The sequence below is a fragment of the Cervus canadensis genome, chromosome 30, assembly GCF_019320065.1.
Source record: "Cervus canadensis isolate Bull #8, Minnesota chromosome 30, ASM1932006v1, whole genome shotgun sequence".
Lineage (NCBI taxonomy): Eukaryota > Metazoa > Chordata > Mammalia > Artiodactyla > Cervidae > Cervus > Cervus canadensis.
The window spans coordinates 8,074,239-8,096,008 of record NC_057415.1 but is presented as its reverse complement, the minus strand read 5'-3'; the positions used below and the strand labels follow the sequence as shown (position 1 = coordinate 8,096,008).

The 21,770-nt window shown below is 46.4% G+C and overlaps 1 protein-coding gene across 4 annotated transcripts in view; it reads right to left on the bottom strand.

Annotated features, from left to right (window-relative positions):
- PTK2B (protein tyrosine kinase 2 beta) overlaps nucleotides 1-7,387 on the bottom strand; it is a 133,701-nt gene extending 126,314 nt beyond the window's left edge. For all 4 annotated transcript variants that reach the window (XM_043453319.1, XM_043453322.1, XM_043453323.1 and 1 more), the window contains exon 1: nucleotides 7,238-7,387. The gene's annotated coding sequence lies outside the window, so the exon portion shown is untranslated. The remainder of the gene's footprint in view (nucleotides 1-7,237) is intronic.
- Between the last annotated feature and the right edge of the window lie 14,383 nt (nucleotides 7,388-21,770).

Genomic DNA, 21,770 nt, shown 5'->3' with positions numbered 1-21,770 from the left:
TAGGCCACCCGCACCCAGAAGAGTTGGGGAAAAGTCAAAAGGAGATGCCATGTGTCCAACTACCTCCCAGAATCCTTTTCGCTGACGTCCATCTTGGCTGAGCAACGTGTGATCCACCAGGAAGGACCCTGAGCCAGAACGACTGGCCAGAGACAACCTAGAAACAAATCCCATCACCATGAAACCTGAGACTGTGAGTCAGGTGGCAGAGCAGTTCTCCTGGGTCCTTTCACCCCAATGCTCTCTGCCCGGGCACCCCTTCCCAATGAAGTCTCTTGCTTTGTCAGCGTGTGTGTCTCCTCGGACAATTCATTTCCAAGTGTCAGACAAGGGCCCACTCTTGGGCCCTGGAATGGGTCACCCTGCATGTGTCCCAGGGGGATTGCAACAGCTGGGGAGTCAGAGCCAGCTGGAAGACCATCAGACAAAAAAGGGGCGTCAATCAGAGTGCCCTCAAAGTTGTTGGGAGAATTGGTCTATTCAAAGGGAGGTAGTCCACGAGACAAGAACTAAACCCAGGAGCAAGCTCTGAGCACCAGGCCAGTGGATTCTTTGAGCTCCTGTCTAGGCAGTGATGGTGCCAGGTCCTGTGAGGGAGAATTTCAGGACATAAAAGGGAAGAACACAGAAGAGGAGGAAAATGTTAGTGGATGGTCACCAGGATAGAAAAGGGGAAGGTTCCCTTCCAAGGCACTGGAGGTGGTTGATCTTGGTTCTAATCACACTGACTGGCTGCCTTTAGTGCTGGGTAAGGTCAGAGCTAGGTGGGGTCTGCAGCCCACCCACAGCCCACCCAGAGGGTCACTTGGAGACAAAATCTTGCACCGTTATCAACCCACTCCTCGGGTCTAGGTAAAAAGTACATCGGAGTACACAGTCTCCAGCCTGCTCTCTTAATCAAACCATCATCATGAGTAATAATTATACCCTGGGAAACAGCAGAGTGACTAAAAAAGCTGCGCCCCTCCCCCAACACCACCCCCTCACATGGCTCAGAGCTTTGTGCTGGGTGCCGAGTGCCCCGGAAGCTGAAGCTGCCGTTTTCTCCTGTCAGCCCTCTGGGCACCTTCAGTGACCGTGCAGGCTCTAGTGTCTGATGAGTGGGAGTAGAAAGGCGCTCAGATGGCTAAAGAGCTGATCCGGCCAGGCTGCTAACGGAGTGAACTGGGGGCAGGAGTAGGGGGTACGGGTTGGGGGCAAGACGCAAATTCTGTCTCATACGTGATTGCATGCTGGTGAGACAGTCCATGTGAGAAGCTGACTTCTGCCCCTCAGAAGAAGGCCTTTATCACCAGGAGAAAAAAAAAACAAAACCCTTCCCCATCAACTCAAATTAACTCTAAATGTGAATACAGAATGATAAGGAGAGCTGACACTTATTGGATGCCTACCATGTGCCTGATAAAGGACTGCATGTCTTACGTACAGTCAAGGTGATGAAGCTGGTGCAGAAGTCCCTCTGGGAGACGAAAACACTGGACTAGTCCATCCAAGTTGGAGGGCCTCCCAGGTGGCGCTAGTGGTAAAGAACCCGCCTGCCAATGCAGGAGACATAAGAGACATGAGTTTGATCCCTGGGTCGGGAAGATCCCCTGGAGGAGGGCATGGCAACCCACTCCAGTATTCTTGCCTGGGAAATCCCTTGGACGGAGGAGCCTGGCGGGCTACAGTCCGTGGGATCACAAAGAGTCAGACATGACTGAAGTGACAGCACGGCACAGCAGTCCATCCAAGTTGGTAAACGTCCGCTCCCCCAGCGCCCTGACTGCCCACCCGATCCACCCCCCGGGTTACCCATGACCACTGACACAATGGCCTGGGTTCTGTTAGATTCCTGCCTAGGCCTTAGCAGCTGTTAACATTTTGACTATTACTCCTGGTATCCCCTCACAGAAAGCTCTGCCATCATCTCCATCTCAGAGATGAGGAAGAGAGGGTGATAGGGCTTGGCCAAGCCAATGTCATACCATAAGTCCCAGAGCTGAAGCTGGAACCTGGGCTGGCTGACCAAGTCTGGGCACTGGCCCACAGCACCACCAACCACATTAGTGTTTCGGAGACCGCTACCCATCTCCCTGCTCCTCCCCTTTTACTCTAGAACTGGCCCAGAGTCTAAGGGAAACTCTCGATCAGGAGCCAGCAAGAACTTGTGTTAATTACCACCCCTTCTGCCCGCACACCTTGGCAATTGTCCATCTCTACTCCAGCCATCTCAGATTATCCATATCTATTCCATTTACCTGGGAGACTGGGACCACATGGTCCTGGAGCCTAGGACTCCTGGGCAGGGAGAAAACTAGGGGTCAGGAGACCTACCATGCAGGGTTTGCCCAAGGTACACTCCTTCCCCTCCCCTACCTCATTGTACTTAATAGTATCTGAACATGTGGAACTCCTCCATCACCCCAGAGGGCTTGTGGGCTGAGAGACATACTTTTCCAGGGTCCTCTGAACCATGGTAAAAGGGTGGGAATGGTCGTAGGAGGCTGGAGGCTGACACATGTCGGGGTTTGCATTCATGAGGCATGAATGATGCTAGGACAGGGCACATGGTGCCCAGTACCCGAAGATCCTTCCATAAGTTGGACACTGCTGAGTCCAGGCTAGAGGAATGGGGTGAATGATGTCCACGGAAAGATCTGCTCAGTCCAAGAAGTGCACTCATATCAACAATCACTAGGTGTGGATTGGCTGTCTCCCTTGAGAAGGTAATAATGGCCCCTCCAACCCACTACACATATGGATGTGAGAATTGGCCCATAAAGAAGGCTGAGTGCCAAAGAATTGATGCTTTTGAACTGTGGTGTTTGAGAAGACTCTTGAGAGTTCCCTTGGACTGGAAGGAGATCAGACCAGTCAATCCTAAAGGAAATCAACCCTGAATATTCATAAGAAGCAAGGATGCTGAAGCTCCAATACTTGGGCCACCTGATGCAAACAGCTGACTCATTGGTAAAGATCCTGATGGTGGGAAAGATTGAGGGCAGGAGAAGAAAGGGGCTACAGAGGATGAGATGGCTGGATGGCATCACTGAACATGAGTTTGAGCAAGCTCCGGGAGATGGTGAAGGACAGGGAAGAGTGCTGTGCTGCATGCAGTCCATGGGGTTGCAAAGAGTTGGACACGACTTCACTACTGAACAACAACCACCCACTACAAGGGGTCTATAGTCAAATTTAGGGACTTCTGGGGCTTCCCTCATAGCTCAGTCAGTAAAGAATCTGTCTGCAATGCAGGAGACCTGGGTTCGATTCCTGGGTCAGGAAGATCCCCTGGAGAAGGAAATGGTAACCCACTCTATTCTCTGCCTGAAGAATCCTATGGACAGAGGAGCCTGGCAGGCTGCAGTCCAGGGGGTTACAAGAGTCAGACATGACTTAACGACTAAACCACCACCACCAAGTAAGTTCAGCGATACAGATGACTTTTCTGTGGAATTGACCATAGTCTAGATCACACAAACATGCAGGACAAATGCATATTTACCCGAGAGTGGGCTCCTCGGAACGTGTCACCAGTGGAACACCTGTAACTATCTCACGGCACAGAGTTCCTCTGAATACTGTCTGGCAAATGCTGCTCTAAGAGCTGGGGACAAACTGCTTCTCACTGGGCAGGAGGATGGGGAGATTCAGATACTGGAAAGAGGGGCCATTTTTAACCCAGTGGTTCTCATAGGGAGACACACTTTCCATTTCCTCTTTCTCTTAACAGATTCTTAGCTCCTTCCAGGTTCCCTTTCAGGATGCCAGTTAATGTGCCCTTACAAACACCCCCATAAAAGTCAAAACAAGGCATCCTTACTTCTACCCCAAGCTCTATTTTCCTAGTAAGCTACTCAGTATAAAAATGGGAATGTTGGGCTCCCCTGGTGGTCTAGGGGTTGACTGCCAAGGCAGGGGACACAGGTTCAATCCCCAGTCTGGGAAGATCCCACAGGCAGCAGAGCAACTAAGCCTGTGCACCACAACTACTGAAGCTCATGCACCTAGAGTCTAAGCCTGGACACTGCAGCAAAGAGCAGCCCCAGTGGGACGCAGCTAGAGAAAGTCCAGGCACAGCAATGAAGACCAGTACAGCCAAATAAATAAACCTTTAAAAATATAAAAATGGGAATATTGACAGCCAAATTTTATGGCACATTTGTCTCTGTCAGCCACTGTGCTAGCTGTTTTACCTGGATTCTCCCTGTTACTTCACTCACATTCCCTTTCAGTTAATTCTTTGAGTCATTCCCCTCCCCTCCCCACCCCCCAACCCCGGTGTCCTCCAATAGAAGAGCTGGGTATCTCTTCCCTTGAAGCAGGGCATCTAGGCAGCAGGTCAAAGACAGTGTTGAAAAATGAGCTCTGCTCTCCCTCTCAGGAGCTAACCTACTCTCCCTGGAAGCGGGATCCCCATCACATATTTCCCCTGGGACCTGTGTGCTCAGTCACTCAGTGGTGTTGGACTCCACGTGACCCCGTAGACTGTAGCCCACTAGGCTCTGTCCATGAGATGTCCCAGGCAAGAATACTGGAGTGGGTTGCCATTTCCTATTCCAGGGCAACTTCCCGATCCAGGGATCGAACCCACATCTCCTGCATTGGCAGACAGATTCTTTACCACTGTGCCACCTGGGAAGACTTTGGTACCTCTGAGCACTCAATAAATATAAACAGAAATAAATGAACCCCAAGTCCTTTGAGGATGCTACTTTGGTCACCCCTGAGGAAGTGTTACAAAGATTAATATCTACCACTTTTTCTTCAGCATTCCCTGGGCAATTTACATATGTGACCAAGGCTCCAGCCTACAACCTGGACAAACAGGTACTCTCGTCCTTATTTCTGAGAAGAGGTTCTGGGGCTCTAGGAGCTAAGTGGTTTATGGGGGTCTCACAGCAGGCAGGGGGCCAAGCTGGCACCTGACCAGGTCTACTCAGCTCCAAAGACTAAGGAATTGTTTTTGTTTGGTTTTGTTTTTAAGAGACAATATGGTCAATTAGTGGACAAGCCCCAAAGTGGAATCTAGGAGGACCGGCTACAAGATGATAAGTCCTGAGACTGTTCCCTTGGTGCCTGCACACTACCCACCCCTCACTTCCAAGCACAGTAGCATCCTCAGCTTTCTCCCAGACCAGTGGTCCCCAGCCTCTGGGATCTAATGCCTGGGGATCCAAGGTGGAAGTGATGTAAAAGTCATAGAAATAAAATGCACAACAAGTGTAATGCACCTGAATCATCCTGAAACCATCCCTCCCCACCTCCCAGTCCATGGAAAGATTGTCTTCCATGAAATGGGTCCCTGGTACCAAAAAGGTTGGGGACCACTGTACTGGAAGACAGGTGCCAGATAAAATACCAGACGTCCTGTTACACCTGAATTTCAGATTAACAGTGAATAATGTTTCAGTACAAGTATATCCCAAAGAGTGCATGGGACATACTTGTACTCGATGAATACGCGCGGCTTATCTGAGATTCAAATCTGAGTGTTCTGTATTATCATTTGCTAAATCTGGAAGCCCCGCCCTTGCGTCAAGTCAGAGGCTGTTGGCTCTAGGGCTTGAGTGACAGGAGTTGCCATGGCAGCCAGGGCAGACCCTCCTGGAGCGTCTCTCCCCACCTCTGAGCGTCACCTCGCCCGGCACGCTCCACAGCTCCACGCACTGAGCCCCCAGAGCTACTTTCAGTTTCCTGGGTGCGTCATGCTGTTTCTGGCCTCCTCTCAGCACTTGCTGTGCCCTGTGCTGTTCATCCGCCTCTTTCCCTCCTGGACTAATTCTACTGATCCTTCAGGCCTCCACTTAGAGCCGCTTTCGCCAGGAAGCCTTCCTGGATACCCTCCCACAGTCTCCAGCACTGGGCGGTCCGCACCTGCTGCTTCCCTCCCCACAGCGCTGCTGGTGGGTGGGTGGGTGGGTGGGGTGCGGATGGTGCACACCGTGGTCCCCGACGCCCAGCGCTAGCACCTGGCCTGGGGTAGGAAGTCAGCCAGTGTGTACAGAATGGAGGAATGACAGCCCAGTGTCCTGCCAGAGCTTGTCTCTTGGTGTGTCTACTTTCCTCCCTCCGTCCATCTTCACTCACTTTTTCATCTCTGCCTCCTCTCACCCGCCCCCAGAGGAGTTGTGAAATCTGGGGTTAGGTCCACAACTGCATTCCTTGCCCTCGAGGGAGGGGCCTCTTCCTGCCCCTTCCCTCATCTTTGGCACCAACTGCCCCCGAGGGCTCATGTCCAGCCGTGGGTCTGGGGAAGCTCTTCTCTGCTCTGGCTTCTGAGTGCCCCTGGTGAGTGTCCCCTGCGTCCCAGATTCTGTTCCTTCTTCTCCTGATCCTCGGAGGAGTCTAACAAGATTGAGCACCAAGTTTGGGGTGCAGGGAGACGAGAGTGTCAGATGGCTGAGGGTTAGGGCAGTTGGTGGGGTTCTTGCTGGGCTCAGAACAGCACCCATATGCTGCCTGTTCACCCACCCCAGGCTTTGCCCACGCACCGCCTGCCAGGAGGAGAAGGCGGCAGGGAGCTTAACTCTTTAGGGGCATTCCCAAGTATTTTCACAGAGACCCAGGGCAGCAGCAGGTGTTAACTTTAGTCCCCCAGGGCACACAGGTACACACACACACACACACACACACACACACACACACACACACACACACACACACACACACACACACACACACACACACACACACACACACACACACACACACACAGAGGAGTCCTGCCCCTATGCCCTTGCAGAGCCCTGCTCGCTTCCAGTCGGGGGTGAACATACAGAAGGTGCCTCGTGGGGTGGTCAGGTGGGGGAACAAGAATCAAATGCGGGGTGTCGCGGGGTGTTCATGGGCCCGTGACCGGGGTGGGCGCTCTGTCTTCAGGGGTAGGGGCAGGGGGTGGGGGGTGCGGCGCGGGGCGCCGGCAAAGGTTCTAAGGAAGGAGTGGAAGGTGGATTCTGAAAGCTCTCTGATCTGACCTTTGCAGGCAGGCGGCCCTTCTGAGTCCTCTCATCATAACCCCGGCCTTCCCTGTCTGAACCCGATAAGAGAACTAAAAGGGGAAAGAAAACACCCTTGACTTTCAAACGAACTCCCAAAATAGACTCCCTCTCCCCCTGGCCGAGGGCTAGCCGGCGCAGAGGCGCCCACTTCTGGGTCCGCGGCCCGGGAGTCGCCCCCCACCCCTCCTTCCTCATCCAGCCTCCCAACTTCTGGCCGGGCGCTCGGCGCCGATCGATCGCGGCAGGGGACTCACTCGGGGCGAAGCGCCGGCTCCAGTGGCGGCGGCTGCGGCTTCTCCTCTGCTCGGCCAGGTGCGGCGGGGGCTAGGCAGGTAAGGGGCGCTTCCGAAGGGGCTCGCGGCGGCTCGGGAGGCCTCCGCTGAGTAAGAGCGCTGACAGGTTTGTGTTTCCCCCTGCTCCTCCTCCGACTTAACCACACCCCTGCCGCTCTCCTCCCCACTTCCTTAAAGGGTGGGGTGTGTTGTCTGCGGTGCGGAGCGTGTGTGGCTCCAGCCTCTTACCATAAACTCTGAAATAGACGCAGCTGCCAATTCCCGGAGCTGCACGTGCCCACCTGGGAGGGGGCCACCTCTGCCACCCCCAGCCCCACGTGGGGTCTCCTGATATTCTGTGTCACCACCGCTTCCACCTCGTGAGCAGCTGAGAACCCCCAACTCCTACCACCCCTCGCTCTCCCTTCCTCTCCACTGGGAAGCTTGCCTCTTAGCTCCCAGGTCTGTCGCAGAGCTAGAGATGTTACCAGCCTGCCACACTCAGCATCGGTGTCCCTCCGGGTCTCTTCAAGTCCTAAAGTGCTGCTTTGGGGGGCGGGGGGCGCACCAGAGATCAGGTGACTGTCACCAGGGGCTTTGGCAGAACTGGTCCAGGGGTCTGAATGCCATGGACCAGGTCCCTGCTCTGCAACAGCCAGGACGAGAGGCACAACAGTCACAGATGCTGCCAGCCTTTTCCCGTCCCCTCTCCGCATCAGTCCACTTGGTTTGTTGACCAAGAGTCTGGTTTACCGCTTCACTTAGGCCCGCAGGGCAGCAAGAGTCGAGGCAGTGACTCAAGGATACTTTGTAATCCCTTTCTCTGTCACTAGGAAGGTTCTAGACTTTTTCTTGAGTAGGAGCAGGTGAACAGGACTTAGCGTAAAGTCAGAAAGCTGGTGTGTCCCTCAGCATTCCTCACCTTCTCAAAGTTCCTCTCCAGAGCCCCACCCCAAACTTCTTCATCCTGTATCCTGAGAACTGGGCTCTCCCACAGTTTGAGGCTGCTTCTCACAAAGGCCTCTCTGAGCATGGCGCCCCCTGGTGTTCCGCAGCTGCCAGTGATAGACCAGTGGACACTACAACCAGCCCCCACCCCAGCCTCCAAACTCAGAGGACGGCCACCCCCGGGGAAAAGCCAGCATTTGGTTAGTATGTCTAAATGCCAATCACTGTGCCAAGGAACACTCAGTTTACATTTTATCTACGTTACCATTTCCTTTTATTCTTCCCATTTTCTGAAAAGAAAACAGATTTAGATTAAAATGTCCAAGGCTGCAAAATCAGAAAGTCAAAGTTTCCTTCAAGTATGATCTGTGGACTGTCTGTAGCTCTTAAAGTGCAGATACCTGGATGTGACTCTGGGGCTACTGAAAAATCAGAATTTCTGAGCAGTGTAACTTACATCCACTTACGCAGCGTAACTTACAACCCATCTGTTGGAACTCACAGCCTTGTTAATCCCATACACTGATCAGCCACGTTCTCAGCACCAAGTATTGCCGGGGTCTACAAAGCAGTGAGAAGACACACAAGTAGGTGCCCAGGGCTACCTTGGCTAGGGCTTGGGCGACAAGGCGAGTCAGATAGGGTAAACTGGAGTTAATAGTGGACTTACGGGGGAAGATGAGGCGCTGACCACTCTATGAGGAACTTGTCAGAGGGCATCAGAAAGCAGGTGACCTGATTGTCTTCCTGGCATGGGAATGAGGTGATGAAGGTCCAGTGGTGTGAAGGCAAGGGAACCTGTGTGAACTGTGGAGGGTCTGGTGCCAGGTCTTGACAGGGGGTACTCAAGAGCAAAGCTACTCCAGACTGGTTTAAGAAAAGGTGAATTTGTGTATGCTGCCTCCGTGTGGCCAAGCCCATGAACTACACCTTCATTGAGTCCTAATTCAGGGGAAGAAGTTTTCAGATATTTCGATTGTTGAAGTCTTTCGCAAATTTTTTTGAAGCTCCAAAATCTAGCTCCTGGAATTGTAGCATCACAGGTTTTATTTGTGAAAGAGACCTTGAGGAATTCCCTGCAATGTATGACTCCATCTTCAGGTCTTCTACTCTGTCCAGTGTGTGTGTGTGCTCAATGGTGTCTGACTCTTTGCAACCCCATGGACTGTAGCCCACCAGGCTCCTCTGTCCATGGAATTTTCCAGGCAAGAATCCTGGAGTGGGTTGCCATTTCCTTCTCGGATCTTCTATACCTAGGGATAGCACCTGTGTCTGTTGCGCTCCTGCATTGGCAGGTGGATTCACCTTTGATTCTCCTTTATTGCCCCATAGTCATTCGGTCTTTGGGTTCTGGGAATCCTTCTAAGCATCTTTCCTATTCATCATTTTCGTTCTAGTCCTATTGCCCCTACCATGGGTCACAGTCTGTTTGTTTTATGCCTAGACTTTAGAAAAGGGTTCTTTTGATCTGTCCCACACTGCCATCCGGAGCTCAGTAAAGTGGTCTGATCAGGTGATGAACTTCCGGTTGGCATCTGAAACCACAGGAATAGGTGAGATGGTCTGGGACAGCAGTGAGAGGAAGCAGAGATCTTAAGGTCAGGCTCTTGCCAGGAGCAAACTTAGTGAGGAGGCAGAAGTTGGGTGGGGGGAGTTAATGAATGAAATAGAAGTGAGAACATGGAGGCAGCATGTTGGCTGAAAGGAAAATTGAAGAGATGGGGTGCTGAGGCGCTTGTGGGTTGAAACATGGCTATTTAATAATTTGCTTAAGATGCAGGTTTAAATGCACATGGGAAGGATCCAGTCGAGAAGGAAGACATGAACTTGAGCAGGTGGAATCCTTCTCTCTGAGCTCGTATCTCCTAATCTAGAAGATTAAGGACTACCTTCACTGCCTATTTCACAAGATTCTGTGATGCTTAAGTTGACAACTATGAAAATGCTATAAAATGCTATAATTATTATTTTTAGATGTGATAGGAATTAAATAGGATGGGATTAGTAGGGAGATTTATATATATATCTGTTATATGGAAACAGTTTGTTGAGTGTTCACTATGACCAGAGCTTTTACCCATCATCTAAGTAATCTTCACAAAAGTTCAGGTTGATTATAATACTCCTATTTTGCAGAAAGGTAAAGGAGACTTGGAGAAGGTAAATAAAAAATTTGTCCACCACCCAGGTGGTAAAGAGAGAAGCTGAATCCATTAATCATTAATAGCAGGGCCATGATGGTAGTAATTGGAGTCTCTCCATTATGAACAATGGAGTTAAATCAATGGGGTTAAATTTACTATTACATTTCATTTTAAAAGGACAACATGGTTATAAGTGTCCTGAACAAAAAACAAAGAAAAAACTCATGGGCACAAGGACTAAATAATTAAGTTGTTCACGACCCAAAGCCACTGCCTCCAGGTACCACTAGGTGTACTAAATGGGCCACGGTTGAAGCCAAAATGAAGGACTCAAAACCACACCCTTGACTTATAAAGAATCCTTTATTCCATCCACAAAAGCACTCCTGCTTGTCCTCCCCTCTTCACTTATAGTAGTATCCCTGATTTTTAGTTGGCCAGAGGCTGCGCAAAATAAAGACTTTTCCAGTCTGCCTTGCAAGCGTGACTGGGTGATTATCTTCTGGGTGATGGCTGGTGATATATATGTGTGTAGCATCAGGACCAAGCCCTTCAGGGCAATGGGCATGCCCGCCACTAGTCCCTTTTCCACTTCTACCTGATGATGGAACCTGAAGCAGTCTTCTTGGCCTGAGGGCTTGAGAATAGCTAAGCAACAAGAAAGATGAAGCCTGGGCCCCTATTGAATGCCATCAAGCCACCATGCTGGCCCCAGACTTGGCCTGGGCCTGGGTAAACTGTTTACATGAGAGAGAAAGAAACACTTCAGTTGTTCAGCTTACTACTGCCTTGAGGCTCTTCTGTTGAAAACCAAAGCCAAAAAACTGCATCCTTTAGCCTACTTAAATATACCATCATTTAAAAAAATATACAAATTAAGGCAGAACCTCAACATCCCCATCTATAAAATGGGAATAATTGACAGGGTTGTGAGAAGACTAGAAATAATAATACATGGAAGTTTTCTCGCTAGTTCTATGGTTCATAGTGGACAATAATGGGATGTATTATAACCTGTTGTAAGTTTAAAAAATGTGTTCCTGAGATAAAAATGATGGTTACTTTGAAATATTCCATACCCTGCCTCCAACAGTGTAGGGGAAAAGAGAAACAAAAACAGAAAAATTTAGAACTGACATAAGACGAATGATTGGTATGTGGGGGTTAATTACACTATTCTCTCTAACATTGTGTTTGAAAATATTCATAGTAGAAAAGTTAAAATAAATAAAATCTTTCCACGGGGGTGTGGGGGGGGGGGAAGAATTCTTGGACACAATCCAAAGTGTCTTCTTTGGAAAAATAAAATGATATTAAATGCACTGAGAAATTAATTTGGGTACCCAAGTGGAAGGGCAGATGGATAAGGTAGAAGCGTGTTTTTGTTTTCAACAGTTTCCACAGCCCGGGGCACTGCTGCCAGCCCTTCTGTAGTCCCTCAAGGTGGAGGCAGGTCGGTGGGCTCTGGGATGCTCCTGGAGGCTGCCTGCATGGAGGGGAGCCCGCCTTGCCCACTCGGGGTCAGCTCTGTGTCCTGTGACTTTGACTTTGGTTTTCAATCCTTAGCCCCACCTGTGGATGAACTCACCAGGTCCCCCCACTGCCAGCCTATGGAAAAGCTCTGAAGTAACAAATGACTGTGTGAATCTTGTTTTGCCGTTGTTGATGCCAGAGATTCTAACACACACGGCTATCAGCTCCCAGCCCACACTATGCTAGAAGCATCAACTAGGAAGGAAGTGCAGGTTGCAGTAGGCAGGCTCTAATAAACAAAGAAAGCCCAGCCGATGCAAGAACCTGCAAATCACAGGCATCTGTGGCCATTGAAGGGGCAGAGACAAAGAATCCTGCACACTTCATTAACTTCTGAGGGCACCCCGTTATTACCCAACCTAGCCTAGTGATTATTGTCTATTTTGGTAAGTCATGAAGAAAAGTTTAAATGATATTCTGCATCCTCTATTTTAGAGAGAGAAAAGCATATGATGTAATTCAAAAAAATTTCTGTTGAAAATGTTTGCCATAAAATAATTGGGGGCTTAAAGATAAATTTTAGAAAAAGAAAAAAAAAAGATAAATTTTAGGAACATGGAACATCGGTTTAGATTTCATTTTGTCAAGTTGTCAAGTTGCAGTCTGTACCAGGGTATTTTTACCAGCCTCGCTCCTTCACCAGGAGTAGCAGTAATGTGCGGGCTTCACTGGGGACCTCCAAGTGTTGGTGTTAGTTGCTCAGTTGTGTCTGACTCCTTGCGACCCCATGGACTAAGGCCTGCCAGGCTCCTCTGTCCATGAGATGCTCCAGGCAAGAATACTGGAATGAATAGCCATTCTCTTCTCCAGGGGATCTTCCAGACCCAGGGATCGAACCCAGGTCTCCTGCACTGGAGGCAGATTCTTTACTGTCTGAGCCACCAGGGGGACCTCCAAACAATGGGTCAAAACCCCAAATGCTAATAGAGGCAGGGAGTGTGAGGGACGCTGATGGAGGCAGGGAGTGTGAGGGAAGCTGGCTGGATGGGGAACATGGCAAACAGAAACAAATGTTCCTCCTACAGGGAGCAGCTGCTATTCAGCTCAAGTCTCCTGCCATGTAGGAGAGGGAGCTTAATGTGGCAATTGTAGGCAGATCTTTCCTTCTTTAAGAGCAAAGGCAGACTGATTATTCGAAAAGGAAATTAAGAACATATTTTCATTTATAATAGTATGAAAAAGCATAAAATGGAGGCAAAAGACTTGTACACTGACAACTGTAAAACACTGCTGTAAAAAATCATCAGTTCAGTTCAGTTCAGTCGCTCAGTCATGTCTGACTCTTTGTGACGCCGTGGACTGCAGCATGCCAGGCTTCCCTGTCCATCACCAACTCCTGGAGATTCCTCAAACTCATGTCCATCAAGTCAGTGATGCCATCCAACCATCTCATCCTCTGTCATCCCCTTCTCCTTCTGCCTTTGATCTTTCCCAGCTTTAGGTTCTTTTCCAATGAGTCTGCTCTTTGCATCAGGTGGCCAAAGTATTGGAGCTTCAGCTTCAACATCAGTCCTTCCAATTAATATTCAGGACTGATTTCCTTTAGGATGGACTGGTTGGATCTCCTTGCAGTCCAAGGGACTCTCAAGAGTCTTCTCCAACACCACAGTTCAAAAGCATCAATTCTTCGGCGCTCAGCTTTCTTTATAGTCCAACTCTCACATCCATACATGACTACTAGAAAAACCATAGCTTTGACTAGACGGACCTTTGTTGACAAAGTAATGTCTCTGCTTTTTAATATGCTGTCTTGGTTGGTCATAGCTTTTCTTCCAAGGAGCAAGTGTCTTTTAATTTCATGGCTGCAGTCACCATCTGCAGTGATTTTGGAGCCCAAGAAAATAAAGTCTGTCACTGTTTCCATGTTTCCCCATCTGTTTGCCATTAAGTGATGGGACCAGGTGCCATGATCTTCATTTTCTGAATGTTGAGTTTTAGGCCAGCTTTTTCACTCTCCTCTTTCACTTTCATCAAGAGGCTCTTCAGTTCCTCTTCGTTTTCTGTCATAAGGGTGGTGTCATCTGCATATCTGAGGTTATTGATATTTCTCCCGGCAATCTTGATTCCAGCTTGTGCTTCATCCAGCCCAGCATTTTGCATGATGTACTCTGCATATAAGTTAAATAAACAGGGTGACAATATATAGCTTTGACATACTACTTTCCCAATTTGGAAGTAATCATAGTACACAAGTAAATGGAAAGATATCCTGCATTCATAGATTGGAAGACAATATTGTTAAGATGGCAATACTACTCCCAAGCTATCTACGGATTTAATGCAATCCCTATGAAAATCTGAACACCATTTAATACAGAAATAGATAAAAAAAAACCATCCTAAAATTCATATGGAATCTGAACAGACCCCAACAGTCAAAATAATCTTTGAAAACAAAAACAGAGTTGGAGGTCTCATACTTCCAGGTTTATAAACTTGTTACAAAGCTGCAGTAATCAAAACAGTAAGGTATCAGCATAAAGATAGGCATATAGGCCAGTGCAATAGAGAGTTAAGAAATGAACCCTTGAATATATGGTCAAATGGTCTTCAACAAGGGTGCCAAGACCATTCAATGGGGAAAGGACAGTCTCATCAACAAATGGTGGTGTGAAAACTGGATATCCACATACAAAAGAATAAACTTGGACCCTTCCTTTACTTCATGTACAAAAAATTAATTCAAAATAGAATGAAGACTTACACATAAGACCTAAAACTATAAAGTTCTTAGAAGAAAACATAGGGAGAAAATGTCATGACATTGGGAATGATTTCTTGGATATGACATCAAAAGCATAGGCAACAAAAATAAAAGAGATGAATTTGACTGCATCAAACTAAAAAAAGTTCTGTTCAGCAAAATGAAAATGGATGGCAACAAAATAATAGAATGGGAGAAGATATTTTTCAAGTGATCTGGTAAGGGGATAATACTCAGAATATATAAAGAACTCATACAACTCAACAACAAAAACATCAAATAACCTGATTTTAAGAGGGGCAAAAGACTTAATAGGCATTTCCCTAAAGATGATACCCAGGTGGGCAACAAGCACAGGAAAAGATGTTCAATATCACTAATCAATAGGGAAATGCAGATCAAAAACACACGCAGATATCACCTCACATCCATTAGGATGCCTACCACTAAAAGAAAGAAAGAAAATAACAAATTTTGGCCAGGAGGTAGAGAAATTTGGAATCCTTGGGCACTGTTGTTGGGAATGTTAAGATGGTGAATCTGTTGTAGACAACAGCATGTCAGTTCCTAGGTAAAATCAATCCAGGGATTCCACTTCTAGGCATGTACTCTAAAGAATTGAAGACAGGGTCCCAAAGAGATATTTATACACTCATATTCAGAGCAGCATCATTCACAATAGCCATAAGGTGGGAGCAATCCAACTGTCCATCAACAGATGAATGGGTTAGCAAAAATGTGGTACATATATACAGCGGAATACTATTCAGCTTTAAAAAAGGAGGGAAACTCTAAGATATGCTACCAGATGAATGAACTTTGAGAACATTACGCTTAGTGAGATAAGCCAGTCACAAAAAGACAACTACTATTTGATTCCCCATATCTGCGGTACCTAGCCTAGTCAAATTGTTAGAGACCTAAAGTAGACTGGTGATTGCCAGGGAGAGGGAAAGGAGGAAGAGGCTATTTGTTTAAAGGGTTCAGAGTTTCAGTTTTACAAGATGAGAAGTTCTGGGTATTGTGTTGCACAATAATGGGAATATACTTCATACTACTAAACTGTACTTAAAAATGCCTAGGATGGCCAATTTTATGCTTATTTTAGCACAATTAATTTTTTTTTTAAACAATGGGAAAGCAAAGTTAAAGTTTTTACGGGAAATTTCCCAATTTGCATATGATGGCAACTGTTTTTAGCCTCTAGTTGCCTATCTCGTGGCTATTTCCCCCTCTTTGGTAATAAATAGCCAAGCCCCAGATGTATCTCAGTGACGATCCCTGCAGCACTTAATTCAGGTAAAACCTAATTGATTCACATCAGTCATAGTGGGCTCATCTCCCTTGCTGGTGATGGATTTCGGGGTGGGCATGTAACCCAGTTCTGACCCATAAGGTGTGAGGGAAGGTCTTCTGAAGGTGTGTAGGGCTGGTTTTTGAACCAGTTCACTCCAATATTCTTGCCTGGAAAATTCCGTAGATTGAGGAGCCTGGTGGGCTATAGTCCACGGGGTTGCAAAGAGTCAGACACGACTGAGCGACTTCTCTTTCGCTTTCTTTTCGCAGCTTTGTAACAAACCTTTGGCTTAGTATGTCAGAGACATACTAAGGAGAAATGGTCCTTTCCATTACTGGACATTGGTTTATATCAGGATAAGATGCCTGGGGCAGTGCAATAATTTTCCAACCCAAAGGCAGCCATGGGCAGACCAGAAAAATGGAAAGAATCCGGGGATCTCAGTGTCACTGGGTTGGATGTAGCCTTCTTGCCTCTAGACTTTCTGTTATGTGAGATCATCCATGCTCTTACTATTGGGTTGCAATTTACAAGTGGCAGCTTAGAAGATCATAAGTGATACAGAGGGGGGAAAAGCATATGGATCCAATAAAAGAAGTCTGCAACTGAATCTGATCCAGAGGCCAGTGATTCACTATCTCAGGTGTTTCTCTTTTGTTTTTGTTGGTTTGTCACTAAGCCATGTCTGACTTCTTGCCACCCCGTGGCCTGTAGCCCGCCAGGCTCCTCTGTCGATGGGATTTCCCAGGCAAGAATACTGGAGTGGGTTGCCATTTCATGTTTCCCTAGTCACTTGCATTAAGGACTATTTCTTAGGACAGTTCTCCCTGCATTAGTCAAGCAAACTCAGAGCCCCACAGCCCCCACCCCCAGCTCCTTTTCTTCATGGTGTAGGCCAGAGAGAAGGCCCGAGCCACCAGTGTGTCCGTTATCAAGCATGAGACTACAGTGATTTCCTCAAAGATGTCCTTGGTAACGTTGCTGAACAAGTTCAAGTATGTTGGCATCTCTGGTTGCTTGTTTCTAAAAATGCTACTTCCAGGTTCATGCTACTTCCAGCTCTGTAATTGTCAAATATAGAAGTCATCTTCCTTATCCCTATAATATTCTCCAATAGTAAATCTGCTTTGTCTGGTATTAATAGGGCCACTCCTAGGACTCCCTGGCAGTCCAGTGGTTAAGACTTCACCTTCCAGTGCAGGGGGTATGGGTTCAATCCCTGGTTGAGGAGCTAACATCCCACATGCCTCGTGGTCAAAAAACCAAAACCAAAACATAAAACAGAAGCAATATTGTAACAAATTCAATAAAGATTTTAAAAATGGTCCACATCAGGAAAAAAAATCTTAAAAAAATAGGGCCACTCCAGCTTTCTTTGATTCATGTTGGTGTGGTATAACTTTTCCTACTCTTTTACTTTTAGCTTACCTGTAGGTTTATATTTGAAGTGGTTTCCTTATATAGTTGAGTCTTGCCTTTTTATCTAACCTAACAATCTCTGCTTTTTATTTGCAGTTGTCACTTTCTAATCAACTGCTTTAAAAAAGGGAGAGAAAAAAATCACTCTTCTTTCTGCACCTAGGAATATATATATTTTTCTCCTAACACAACATTTAAGAAAGAGAAAACATTCCCGACATACATTTGTGTGATATTGCCATATGTAAAACAGATAGCTGATGGGAATTTGTTGTATGACACAGGGAACCCTAACCTGGTGTTCTGTGACAACCGAGAGGAGTGGGATGAGGACGGAGGTGGGAGGGAGGTTTAAGAGGGAGAGGACATATGTATATCTATGTCTGATTCCTGTTGAGGTATGGCAGAAACCATCACAATATTGTAAAGTAACTATCCTTCAGTTAAAAATAAAATTAAAATAAATAGAAAAATGTATATGATGATAGCAGGGGGTTGGAAATGTGGCATTGCCCGGCAAAAATGCCTGAGGATGGAATGGAATGGGGCAAGTTATAGAAGTGAGAACTGCCAGTCAAGTTTTGCAATAGCTTAACTGGTATACAGAGGATCTGAACTTCAGGGCCTCTGAGGAAGATCCTTTCTACTGGAAGAAGAAACAGGAGCTGGTGACACATGAATTATGATCACCAAGACTTCTCTTTCCTGGTCCCTATGTCTTAGTCACCCTCTTTCCTGAAATTATGCAAAGAATAAACAAAAGTTCAGAGGGTTGGAGTTAGTAAGAATTTGAAGCAATTAGTCCAATCTTTCCTTAACAGTTGAGGAAAAGGAAGTAAGAAAAGTGGAACATTATTCCCTAGGCCATGCTCCTGGCTAATGGTGGAGCTTGGAATAGGACCAAATCCTTTCCGGATTTCCAGAAAGACAGGAGGGAGGACCTTACTGGTTTAATGTTAACCTTTGTATTCTACTTAAAGGAAAAATAAAAATCCATTTGTTAATATCTACTCCTTGCCCTTGTCTGATTTGTGGCTCTATTTACAGAGTTGAGAAAAAACCAACAACAAAACAAACAAGGAAAGAACAGAAGGAAACAAATATAAACAGACTCAAAGGGCAACTGGGACACACAGATAAAACAGTGAAAGAAAACAAGACTAGAAGACAAGATTTTCCAGCAAGGTGCCTGGCATGTGATTTCCCTGGTGGCTCAGTCGTAAAGAAGCCACCTTCCAAGCAGGAGACATGGGTTTGATCCTGGGTGTGTAAGATCCCCTGGAGGAGAAAATGGCAACCCACTCCAGTATTCTTGCCTGGGAATTCCTAGGGACAGAGGAGCCCATTGGGCTACAGTCCATGGGGTCGCAAAGAGTCTGACATGACTTAGCAACTAAATGACATCCTGTCTTGTGGGGTTATGAGCCCCATCTTGTGGCCCTTTTGGATATTGCTTAAGGTTAATTTTTGAATTAGTCACCATAATTGGAGCAGCATTCCTTGGCTTCCCTGGTGGCTCAGATGGTAAAGAATCCACCTCCAACGTGGAGGATGCCTGGGTTCAATCCCTGGGTTGGGAAGAACCCCTGGAAAAGGGACTGGCTACACACTCCAGTGTTCTTGCCTGGAGAATTCCATGGCCAGAGGAACCGTTAGTTCACAAAGACCTGGACACAACTGAGCAACTAACACTTTATACTTTCAAACTCAACTGGAGTACCCGAAAATCACCTGGATGTGAAAATGCAGATTCCTAGGCCTTCCCCTCCAAAGAGGCAAATAGATCAAAGAACCTGGGCTCAAGAATCTGTGCTTCTAGAAAGCTCCCCAGGTGATTATAGGGGAAACAAACTGGCATTGATCAAGAAACACTTGTCAACAACAAACTGGCACTTGCCATCTACCCCTACAAGGAATAAATCATGTGCTGCTGCTTGCCGACTTTCAACACCTCTGAAAGGAGTTCAGGGTAGACAGCAGAAATGAGACTCTGTGCTCTGGGAAAAACTAGTGGGATAGATCTTAATATAGTTAGATATTTTCAGGAGCTGATTTTATGAGCCCAATTCTTGTATCTCCTCATATTTAGAAAAGTACTAACATCCTTCATGGTGACAACTGCTCTTCATGACTAGCAGACCCCTTTGGCAAAATATACGTGCTTGATTTCATGTACTTCCCCCTCACCAAAATCATATATATACTGACCTCCCTCCCTACCTCTTTGGAGCAATTTCTCAGAGCTATCTAAAATGCTAACTCCCTAGCTATAGTCCTCTTTTTTAATTTTTTTAAACTCAGAATATAGTCTTCATTTTGCCCCCAATGAAATTTAACTCACAACTCTCACATTGTGTACTTTTTTGTCAGTATACTGCAAACGGCAATAAGAATTAGTGGCATCCGTCCCTTAGGCATTGTGGCTAAAGGCCTATTCTGAGTACAAGTTTGGAAGGAAATTGTCTAGCACTATAAAGGTCTGAGATTTTTAGCCTGCTTGCAAGCTAACAAATTATCAATGAAAAAAAAAAAAGGTTCCTGCCTTATCTGTTAACAAAGGATGCTGCAGCCATCAAGACATCATAGTAATGCTGCCCCAACCTAGCAGCCAACCACCGCAGCCACCCATCAATGATGTGCCCTGAAGAGACTCGGCAGGAGAAAGCATAGGGCACTAGCCTCAGATGGCTGAGGTGCATGCCAAAGGAATGATTTCAGTGAGTCCAGGCTGCTGTATTTTCCCGTACACAGAAAAAGTGCTAAATTCCTTGAGATATCTGCTTTTCCTTAACAGCAATCTTTTGAAGTTTTGACTACTTGGTCTTGGTTGCAAAAACAACTATATATGGCTCCTCCCTTACCTCTTTGGAGCAGTCTCTCAGAGCTGTCCGAGATGCTGTGTCCCTGGCTTAAGTCCTCAGTTTTGTTCACCAAATAAAACACCATCCTCAACTTTTAGATTTTTTTTTTCCATTGACACTTTAGTGTGCAAGTTTCAGGAATGCTGGTAGATGAGACTCTTGGTTCAGAGACAAAGGACAGTTTATTACTAACAGCAATTTCAGTAGTCAGATTATAGTCACTTGAGCCAGTTTCCTGACTTAATTCCCAAAAGCCTTTGTAGAGTGGGCCAGAGGATGGAGCTTAGAGAACCTGAATCTTTTTTTTTAATTGGAGGATAATTACAATATTGTGGTGGTTTTGCCATACATCGACGTGAATCAGCCATGGGTTACATATATGTCCCCCCATCCTGAACCCCTCTCCCATCTCCTTCCCCACCCCATCCCTCTGGGTTTTCCTAGAGCACTGGCTTTGAGTGCCCTGCTTCATGCATCGAACTTGCACTTGTCATCTATTTTACATATGGTAATATACATGTTTCAATGTTATTCTTTCATATCATCCCACCCTTGCCTTCTCCCACAGAGTCCAAAAGTCTGTTCTTTACATCTGTGTCTCTTTTGCTGCCTTGCATATAGGATCGTCGTTACTGTCTTTCTAAATTCCATATATATGTGTCAATAAACTGTATTGGTGTTTCTCTTTCTGACTTCACTCTATGTAACAGACTCTAGTTTCATACACTTTATTAGAACGGACTCAAATGCATTTTTATAGCTGAGTAATATTCCATTGTGTATATGTACCACAAATTTTTTAACCATTCATCTGCCGATGGACATCTTGGTTGCTTCCATGTCCTAGCTATTGTAAACAGCACTGAAATGAACACTCGGGTACACGTGTCTATTTCAATTCTGGTTTCCTTGGTGTGTATGCCCAGCAGTGGGATTGCTGGGTCGTATGGCAGTTCTATGTCCAGTTTTTAAAGGAATCTCCACACTGTTTTCCATAGTGGCTGTACCAGTTTGCATTCTCATCAACAGTGTAAGAGGGTTCCCTTTTCTTCACACCCTCTCCAGCATTTATTGTTTGTAGATTTTTTGATGGCATCCAGAGTGACATGATACCTCATGTATCATCATTTTGATTTGCATTTCTCTAATAATGAGTGATGCTGGGCATCTTTTCATATGTTTATTAGCCATCTATATGTCTTCTTTGGAGAAATGTCTGTTTAGTTCTTTGGCCCACTTTTTGATTGGGTTGAGAACCCAAAACTTTTACAATGCAGAGAGACTGCCTGAAAGGAAACATTGTCTCTCTCTTCCCAGGCTCTTCATCACAGAAACATCCTTGAAGTGACAGTTCAAAAATGGCAATGTCTCTGGATAGCATACAGAAACACGATACAGGTGGAGAATTGTCATCCAGCAGAAACCGTTAATGAAAGGAATCCTACATCTGAATGCTGTAAAGTGATCAACCTGAGGCAAGTGGAGTGACTCAGACCTGCTGTACCTGGCAGGAAAATTCAGCCTGGACTGTAACTACAGCCCACAGCTAACTTTGCAGAAGTCTCTTATCTCTATTTCACTCAAGAGGAAATAGATTTTGGAAAAGATT